At 46.6% G+C, this 10585-nt stretch overlaps 1 long non-coding RNA gene across 1 annotated transcript in view; it reads left to right on the plus strand.

The window, feature by feature from the left end:
* LOC122465513 overlaps positions 1–8707 on the plus strand; it is an 84049-nt gene extending 75342 nt beyond the window's left edge. The window contains exon 3 of the long non-coding RNA XR_006290429.1: positions 7100–8707. This is a non-coding gene — a long non-coding RNA (uncharacterized LOC122465513). The remainder of the gene's footprint in view (positions 1–7099) is intronic.
* Positions 8708–10585: the final 1878 nt, after the last annotated feature.

The raw sequence follows: 10585 nt of genomic DNA on the forward strand, positions 1-10585 counted from the left end.
TCCCAACAATCAGGATGTTGGGTGGGGGTAGGGAAGCAGTTTTAGTCTTTGTTAGCCCCCCAATATGAGCTCTGGCACTGAGACAATGTGGGAAGCTTACAGAGGGTGTGCTTACTGTATGTAACACAGCCATGCTCTGCAGGTATTCCTGTTGTCCAGTGTGCTGTGTTTGAGGAGGACAAGGCTGTGGCTGATGGACTGACAACTGTGAGACTCCATTGGTCACACTCATCTCTTTGTGGGGTGAAGAGCAACTGTGGATATCATAGAATCATAGAATAACAGAGTTGGAAGGGACCTCTGGAGGCCATCTAGTCCAACCCCCTGCCCAGAGCAGGACCAATCCCAACTAAATCAGCCCAGCCAGGGCTTTGTCAAGCCTGACCTTAAAAACTTCTAAGAAAGGGGATTCCACCACCTCCCTAGGTAACGCATTCCAGTGTTTCACCACCCTCCTAGTGAAATTTTTTTTCCTAATATCCAACCTAAACCTCCCCCACTGCAACTTGAGACCATTACTCCTTGTCCTGTCATCTGCTATCACTGAGAATAGTCTAGATCCATCCTCTTTGGATCCACCTTTCAGGTAGTTGAAAGCAGCTATCAAATCCCCCCTCATTCTTCTCTTCCGTAGACTAAACAATCCCAGTTCCCTCAGCCTCTCCTCATAAGTCATGTGTTCCAGTCCCCTAATCATTTTTGTTGCCTCCGCTGGACTCTTTCCAATTTTTCCACATCCTTTTTGTAGTGTGGGGCCCAAAACTGGACACAGTACTCCAGATGAGGCCTCACCAATGTCGAATAGAGGGGAACGATCACATCCCTCGATCTGCTGGCAATGCCCCTACTTATACACCTCAAAATGCCATTGGCCTTCTTGGCAACAAGGGCACACTGTCGACTCATATCCAGCTTCTCGTCCACTGTCACCCCTAGGTCCTTCTCTGCAGAACTGCTGCCTAGCCATTGGGTCCCTAGTCCGTAGCGATGCATTGGATTCTTCCGTCCTAAGTGCAGGACTCTGCACTTGTCCTTGTTGAACCTCATCAGATTTCTTTTGGCCCAATCCTCCAATTTGTCTAGGTCCCTCTGTATCCTATCCCTACCCTCCAGCGTATCTACCACTCCTCCCAGTTTAGTGTCACCCGCAAACTTGCTGAGGGTGCAATCCACACCATCCTCCAGATCATTAATGAAGATATTGAACAAAACCGGCCCCAGGACCGACCCTTGGGGCACTCCGCTAGATACCGGCTGCCAACTAGACATGGAGCCATTGATCACTACCCGTTGAGCCCGACAATCTAGCCAACTTTCTACCCACCTTGTAGTGCATCCATCCAGCCCATACTTCTTTAACTTGCTGACAAGAATACTGTGGGAGACCGTGTCAAAAGCTTTGCTAAAGTCGAGGAATAACATGTCCACTGCTTTCCCTTCATCCACAGAACCAGTTATCTCATCATAGAAGGCAATTAGATTAGTCAGGCATGACTTTCCCTTGGTGAATCCATGCTGACTGTTCCTGATCACTTTCCTCTCGTCTAAGTGCTTCAGAATTGATTCCTTGAAGACATGCTCCATGATTTTTCCGGGGACTGAGGTGAGGCTGACCGGCCTGTAGTTCCCAGGATCATCCTTCTTCCCTTTTTTAAAGATGGGCACTACATTAGCCTTTTTCCAATCTTCTGGGACTTCCCCCGATCGCCATGAGTTTTCAAAGATAATGGCCAATGGCTCTGCAATCACATCCGCCAATTCCTTTAGCACTCTCGGATGCAACGCATCCGGCCCCATGGACTTGTGTACGTCCAGTTTTTCTAAATTGTCCCAAACCACTTCTTCCTTCACAGAGGGCTGGCCACCTCCTCCCCATGCTGTGCTGCCCAGTGCAGTAGTCTGGGAGCTGACCTTGTTCGTGAAGACAGAGTCAAAAAAAGCATTGAGTACATTAGCTTTTTCCACATCCTCTGTCATTAGGTTGCCTCCCTCATTTAGTAAGGGGCCCACACTTTCCTTGGCTTTCTTCTTATTGCCAACATACCTGAAGAAACCCTTCTTGTTACTCTTAACATCCCTCGCTAGCTGCAACTCCAGGTGTGATTTAGCCTTCCTGATTCCATTCCTACATGCCCGAGCAATATTTATATACTTATCCCTGGTCATTTGTCCAATCTTCCACTTCTTGTAAGTCTGTTTTTTGTGTTTAAGATCAGCAAGGATTTCACTGTTAAGCCAAGCTGGTCGCCTGCCATATTTACTATTGTTTCTACACATCGGGATGGTTTGTCCCTGTAACCTCAATAAGGATTCTTTAAAATACAGCCAGCTCTCCTGGACTCCTTTCCCCCCCCATGTTATTCTCCCAGGGGATCCTGCCCATCAGTTCCCTGAGGGAGTCAAAGTCTGCTTTTCTGAAGTCCGGGGTCCGTATTCTGCTGCTTTCCTTTCTTCCTTGTGTCAGAATCCTGAACTCGACCATCTCATGGTCACTGCCTCCCAGGTTCCCATCCACTTTTGCTTCCCCTACTAATTCTTCCCAGTTTGTGAGCAGCAGGTCAAGAAGAGCTCCGCCCCTACTTGGTTCCTCCAGCACTTGCACCAGGAAATTGTCCCCTACAGTTTCCAAAAACTTCCTGGATTGTCTCTGCACCACTGTATTGCTCCCCCAGCAGATATCAGGATGTGCAGCATGACTCTGCTCTGACTCCGTAGCCTTGGTGGGAGGATTTCCTTCTCGTGCTTTACAAACCCAGCAGGAAATACCTTGTACACAGCTTGAATACTTAGGCTTCAGGATTTGGTCCAAAATGATTAACTCCAAGACTTGCTCAAGAACATTTTCATTCTGTACAATGATGGCTATAATGATAACATATCCCATGATTTTTCCTGTTTTGATAATGGTGGGGTCCATAAATGTGTATTACTCAGATGCTGCAGAATCTATTCCTAATCCAAGAATAAAGGACTACAGAGACTAGACAGGAATCCATTCCATTCATGAACTTTGCTGGCTGCTGTGTCATCACTGATTTGTTTGGTCCCCCCATGGACTGCATGTTGAGTTGTATGCTGTGGATTGCACAGTCAGCTAGCGCGGCCTCTCTACTGAGTAGAACTGTAGCTGTCCTGCCTAGGAATTCACTTCAAACAAGCTGTGTTTTCTTTGCCTCTACACCCAGGACCCCATTTCCCTGGACTGCTGCAGAGCAAGGCAATGCAACTTCTTTATTGTTTCACCCTCTAATACGCCTGAAGAATCTAAGATGCTTAGCTCACTGGGTGTGAGTTGGAGACCTGACCACAGGTCTGTATGTGGAGACTGTTGGTTGTTGCTCTCTTTGTTTTGCTACTGCTGGTTTTGTTCTGTCTGGACTCTGTATAAGTTTTCATAATATTGGCCCTGGGGAAAAGGGACAGCAAATGACTGGTGGATGCCGGACTTATTTTGTGGACTGGGAAATCCGTGTACCAGCCCCCAGTCACATTAAACTCTTCTGAAAATGTTGTACCTAGTGTTCCTGCAAGGAAGACTTAAGAGTATAACTGAAAGAGTAGAGGAAAAAATATATTGAGTTAAATTTGAGCATTTGACAGCACCTCCATATAATTTGTTTAATTGCTTCCCTGAATAGTCAGTTTTTGCCTTTTAATTTGTGTGGGACTCCTCCGTGTATCAAAAGGACAAATTCATTGTAGAAAATCACAATTGTAAAACCACAAATTGTCAGGTATATTCAGGGGTAGGTGTAGTACCTAAAACTACTTCTAACTCTCATTTCTAAGTGGTTAAAATTCAAATTTATTTCCTTTATATTGGAAATAAACCGTAATTAAAATAAACTTTTTAAAACTTTCTGATACATAAAAAGATATATTAATTTTAGGGTACATATTTCTGAATGTATTTCATCCACAGTAATTTACACTGTGAATTTTTAAAGTTACAAATAAAAATGACATCTTGTAATGAGTTGGAGTATTTAAAATATGAAATAAAACACACACTTTAACAGATGACAAAAAGTGTCATGAAAATTTTTGCAGCTTCATTACAACCTAGCGCCTTTCAAAAACTTCCTGCAGCATCTTGCATCGCTTTCTCAGCCTATCTCATTCCCAGGTATTATAATGTTATCTGAACGTTTCTCCTAGTCTTTTTAGTATTTTTTGGCTACTTTTTGCATTAGTTTCATTAAAATGAGTCCACATCACCTTTGCTCTTTGTATCTGAGTGCTTTGAAAGGAAGATCAGAGTCAAATCAAGGCTTGTCTGTGAGGTTTTTTCATATTTAATGCACAATTGTTTCAAAGCTACACTTGTTTTCAGAAGGCCTTTCTTCCCCAAGAACACTACTTCTGTATTGAAGTTGTGATCTTGTATGAGCCATATAAGGGGTGATATGGAGATCAAGCAGAAACTATGTACTTGCTGGTTGTCTCCACTAATGTGATCAGAGGAGAACAGATTGCCTCCTGGCCCAGCTATACTAAAGAAGTGGGGAGCAGTGGCTCTGTGACATACAAGTGTTGGCTGGTAGAAGGTTCGACAAATTGCTCCTGCTCAGAATGGTATAAAACATGCATGTTGCAGAACAATGAGGGAATTAGAATACTGTAATCATATATAAGAAATGTTAAGAACTTGTTCTGTGGATATCCTAGCCATATGGTACTTCAGTGAAAATGCAGAATAACTCCAGTGACTTTAAACAAAACAGGAGTACTTATGGCACCTTAGAGACTAACAAATTTATTTGAGCATAAGCTTTTGTGGGCTACAGCCCACTTCATCGGATGCATGCAGTGAAAAAAATACAATAGGACGATTTTATATACACAGAGAACATGAAACAATGGGTGTTACCATACACACTATAACGAGAGTGATCAGTTAAGGTGAGCTATTACTAGCAGGAAAGAAAAAAAAACCTTTTGTAGTGATGATCAAGATGGGCCATTTCCAGTAGTTGACAAGAACATGTGAGGAACAGTAGGGGGGAAAAATAAACATGGGGAAATAGTTTTACTTTGTGTAATGACACATCGACTCCCAGTCTTTATTCAAGCCTAATTTAATGGTCTCCAGTTTGCAAATTAATTCCAATTCAGCAGTCTCTCGTTAGAGTCTGCTTTTGAAGTTTTTTTGTTGTAATATTGCAACTTTTAGGTCTGTAATCTAGTGACCAGAGAGATTGAAGTGTTCTCCGACTGGTTTTTGAATGTTATAATTCTTGACGTCTGATTTGTGTCCATTTATTCTTTTACGTAGAGGCTGTCCACTGACTTTAGGCCATCATAAATGTGAATGAGAAGTATGGCTAGAGCAAATGACTTGATTCTTTCATCATTAGTGAAAAGTAATCCTGTTCCCCCATCCTATTCATTATTGGCAGATCTGAAACAAATAATATAGTGACTCGTTGCTCCCCCTGGAGAGATTTCTTGCCATCAGCTTTTTCTGAATAATTCAGTTGTTTGAAATAAGCTCTGTAAATGCAGAATGACTTGAAACAGAGAACCAAAAGCACTGTTTAGAGCCAGCCAGTCGTCACCACTGAGAATTTAGCAAAGTACATCACTGAGATGATTCAGAAATGACCTTTTAGAGCTGCTTCTAGTCTCTTCCTCTGCCCATAACACCAATCAGCGCATTGCACGCTATGGGGTGGTGAAGGGCTCTGAGGAGGAAAAAAAGCTGTCAGCAAGGTAGCTACTAAAGATAAAAGGAAAAAATAATTATTCCATCTTCCAAGTCCAGCATATCCTACTATACTCTGGAGCAGGGGCGGGCAAACTTTTTGGCCTGAGGGCCACATCGGGTTTCCAAAATTGTATGGAGGGCCAGTTAGGGGAGGCTGTATCTCCCCAAACAGCCAAGCGTGACCCAGCCCCCGCCTCCTATCTGACCCCCCCATTTCTCGCCCCCTGACAGCCCCCGCCTCCTATCCAACCCCCCACCACTTCTTGCCCTCTGACGGCTCCCCTGGGACTCCTGCCCCATTCAACCCCCCTGTCCTCTGATGGCCCCCGGGACTCCTGCCCCATCCACCACCCCCTGTTCCCTGACCACCCCTAGACCCCCCACCCCTGACTGCCCCCTGCCGCCCTATCCAACCCCCCCTCTCATGCCTGACTGCCCCCCCCGAACCCCTGCCCCATCCAACCCCCCTGCCCTGACCCCTATCCACACCCCCGACCACTACCCCGAACTCCCATGTCCTCTATCCAACCCCTGCCCCCTTACCGCGCTGCCTGGAGCACCGGTGGCTCGTGGTGCTACAGCCGCGCCACCCAGAGCACTGGGTCAGACCGGGGATCTGCAACTGCGCTGCCCAGCCACCCCGAGCATTGCCCGGTGGCGCGGCGGGCTGAGGCTGTGGGGGAGGGGGAACAGCAAGAGAGGGGCTGGGGACTAGCCAGGCCAATGGGGGCTGCAGGAAGGGCAGCCAGCACGTCCCTCGGCCCGTGCCGCTTCCCGCAGCCCTCATTGGCCTGGAGCGGCGAACCGCGACCAGTGGGAGCCGTGATTGGCCGAACCTGCGGACGCGGTAGGTAAACAAACTGGGCTTTCCCTGAACAAGCGGCGGACCGGTTTTGAGAACCACTGGCTTAGACGATAGAGCACAGGAATGAGGTTTAGGAGATCTGGACTCCATTCCCAGCTCTGCCAGTGGCTTGTTGGTGACCTTGGCTAAGTCACTTTGCCTCTGTACTTCAGTTTCCCCATCTTTAAAATGAGCATAATGATGCTGATATCCTTTGCAAAGTGCATTGAAATCTACTGCTGGAAATTGATATATAAGAGGTAGGTATTTTAACTCTCTTTCTTTTGAGTGAGCAAATGCAATATAAACTCAGTTCCATAACTATAAATCTCTTTCTATGGTGCTAAATCATCCAGTAATCTCATCCTAAAACAGTCACCATTTTTTTTTGCATAATTTGAGGAGTCAGAATTTTTGTTTACGTGAAATGTCATGGTCCAAAGATATACAACATTTTTTATAAGATAAGCTTGTAAAATTCAGTTGATTCCTTCACCCAAGTCCCCTAAGCAGATGAAGCAGGTTTTGACCTCTGTCTCCTCCCCCAGGGCATTCCATTGGTCTATTTAGGATCGGTTTATTACTCAGACACCAAGACAACAGACATGCTATGAGAAGATGGAACTGAGTGCTTCTGGTGCTTTTGTACCTAATGGTATGAATTTTTTTATAAGAAACCAGGGCAATGTTACATGAAGACACCACAGATCCTCCATGGGAATTAAACCCACAGATCTCCAGCTCTGAAAGGCATGCACCAGCCTGAATAGAAGCCATTGTTGCATTTCCAAAGCACAGTACAGATATTTAAATATGGGGGACTTCCTTTAGTAAGGTACTTTGTTACAAAATTTGTATTGGAGAAAATAATTATTTTAATCTGGATTCAAAGTAAGGAAAGGCTCTCTTTCATGTGCTTTCTCTGCATCACATTCTCCTGTGTGTTTCCCATGCTGCTAAAATGTAATGCCAGGGGTCTATGGAAATTTCTCTAGGACAAATGTATATATGACTTGCGACTGGAATAAGAAATGAGCCTGGATGATGCTGAATAATAGCCGAGAATGTTAAAATCCTGTACCAACATCCACAAGCTGGTGACGAATAATAAATCAGACGTTTTCATTGTCAGTTTAACAAGTTAAGTAAAATGAGCCCATAGCATGCAATTATCAATGTTCTTGATAAAACAGTCTAGCCATCAGAGCCCCATTTTCCAGACGGGGTTTTATTATCTCTTTAAATGGCTTTGTATATTACATTAAGGTCCAGGCTGTTCCTGGCCCTTGCACAGAGTGAGAGGGCAAAGGAGCCTTCCCCACATTGCATACCCAGATACAGCCCCAGCCTCAGCACTTAGAGGCGTATTTATTGCCCTCTCCATCTGTCCATATCACTATAAGGAGTTGTCTCCCCAAATCACTGGCCTGCTGCTTTCACACCTTCCCTGAGCATCATATGGCACCCTGAGGAACAGTCTCTCCTTGTACATGCTGAGAGGCCTGTGTCCAGTAGCAATCTGTCCCCAGTTTGCACGCCTGAGCTCCTGGTGGCATACCATCCTAGGTCCATGATGAATTTCACTTATCCTTCTCTGCTTAAAGTATCTCCATTTTACTGGGAATGACTATAAGCCAGCTTCTTTTCATACAGGAACTCTTACAGATATTGTGTTACCTTCCTGATGCCACTGTTGGGTCCTGATCAGAGGCAAATGGAGATCTGTAATCTCTCTTTTGGGGGGTGGGGTGTGTGTACGCATGTTCAAGTCTGAAGTCCCTTATGATTTTCCCCAGTGGTCTGTCATGGACACCACTGCAGGCACCAAGGAGTAGGTAGAAACAATTCCCTTCATTGAACAGCAGCAACTTGAAACCTTAGGTTTTTGAGCCTGTAGCAGCAGCAGAGAGCTGAGCTAGAGCAGAGGTGAGCAAACTACGGCCCATGGGCCACATCTGGCCCGCGGGACCCTCCTGCTTGGCCCCTGAGCTCCTGGCCTGGGAGGCTCTTCACCATCCCCTGGAGCCTCAGTGCGCCCCGCTGCTGGCACAATGCTCTGGGCTGCTGGGCAGCGCAGTTGCAGATCCCCAGACTGACCTGGTGCTCTGGACGGCCCAGCTGTAGTGCCACCAGCCACCGGTGCTCCAGGCAGCACGGTAAGGGGGCGGGGGGGGGGGTTGAATAGAGGGCAGGGGAGTTCGGGGTAGTGGTCAGAGGTCAGGAGTGTGGATAGGGGTTGGGGTGGTCAGAGGGCGGGGAACAGGGGGGTTGGATGGGGCAGGGCTCCTAGGGGGGCAGTCAGGAATGAGTGGGGGGGTTGGATGGGGTGGCAGGGGGCAGTCAGAAGTGGGGGGTCTGGGGGTGGTCAGGGGACAGAGAGCAGGGGTGGTGGATGGGGCAGGAGTCCCGGGGGAGCTGTCAGAGGGCAAGAAGCAGGGGGGTCGGATAGGAGGCGGGGGCTGGGCCATGCCCAGCTGTTTGGGGAGATACAGCCTCCCCTAACCGGCCCTCCATACTATTTTGGAAACCCGATGTGGCCCTCGGGCCAAAAAGTTTGCCCGCCCCTGAGCTAGAGCCTGAAATTTAGGGGAAGAATTGTGGTCTTGGTTTTGTCCCTGCTCCACTTCTAATCTTGACATAATGCTGTTTATTTCTAAACCCAGGACAGACCTTGTATTGTTATATTTGCTTTTTAAAATGCAGTGTGTGTTTAATGAGTTGACTTATGTGAAAGTTAATGTGATAATTAGCAAGTGGCAGCTTTGGACCAGGTATGAGTGGGAGTCTCTCTCATCTGGTATGGTTCAGGGAGGTGGAGGCAAGTCTTTCTAAGATGAGAAGTCACTACCTCAGCAAATCAGGTGATAATTCAAGAAGACTGATTTGCCGCAAGTGAGGAGGAACATGCACGCTCTCACAATTTGAGGCAAAAAAGTGAGCAGCAGCAGTTCTGTACCCAGATGAAGAATGATACAATGGATAGGGCCCTGGTCTAGTACAACTAATGAGACCTGGGTTCGGGCCTCTGATCTGCCACCAACTTCTGTGTGACCTTGGGCAAGTGACTTTTAGCTAGATCCACAAAGGGGATTTAGTCTCAGCATTGTAACATCTAACACTTAGGTGCCCAGCTGCCTAGTGCAATCCAGAGCCCTGAGTTAAGTACCCAGGCTCCCTAAATGCTGCCTGGGGAGAGTTAGGTGCATGAGAATGGGATTCAGAAAACCCAGCCCAGTGAGCATGGAGCTACCTGTGCCAGCCAGTAGAAAATGCTGAGGAGAGGGGTGTGGACTAAGCCCTACTCCTCAAAGGTGCCTAGCTCTGGGAGAAGACTCCAGCCACTCAGCAGTCACAGCTGTGAACCCTCGCTTGCAGTTAGGGCTGAGGCACCTTTCTCACAAAAAATGAAGGAGGTGCCCATTTATACTCAATTGCTCAGGGGTTAGAGCACTCACCTGAAGTGTGGGTTCAAGCCCCTGCTCTGAATCAAGGTGACTGGGGATTCAAGCCTAGGTCTCCCACATCCTAGGTTCTAGGTAGTGGGCATAAGGGAGCACCAGCACAGCACAGGAACAAATGACACTTTACACAGGAACAAATGACTCCACAAAGGGAAAGCTAGTGGAGAGTTAGGCCCACAAACACTATTGGCCACATCTGCAGAAGAATGAAACAGTGCATCACTCTTTTGGCTTTATTGGCTTTCATTCCAATTATATTTTCCTGCTGGGAACAAAATAAGAACTGCATGAGAACTTAACATGCATTTGGGTATCCACAAAGCATTTTCATCCTCAACTGTAAGACGCAAAGCTGGTCAAACATGGAGAAAATTACGAACACTGTGTCCACCTCTCTCTGCAGAGCATTACTATGAGTGCTGTGGTAATCACATCCCTTCAGATGCGGTCTCTGCATATCACAAGCTCAGAGGCAAATGCTGTAAATGCTATAATCACTTGGGTATACAGACTCCAGCCCTTGGTGGGTTCCCCTTAAACACTCAAGTGCTTCTAGTAAGTAAAAGAGGAGTC

This window comes from Chelonia mydas, chromosome 4, assembly GCF_015237465.2.
Source record: "Chelonia mydas isolate rCheMyd1 chromosome 4, rCheMyd1.pri.v2, whole genome shotgun sequence".
In the NCBI taxonomy this organism is placed as follows: Eukaryota; Metazoa; Chordata; order Testudines; family Cheloniidae; genus Chelonia; species Chelonia mydas.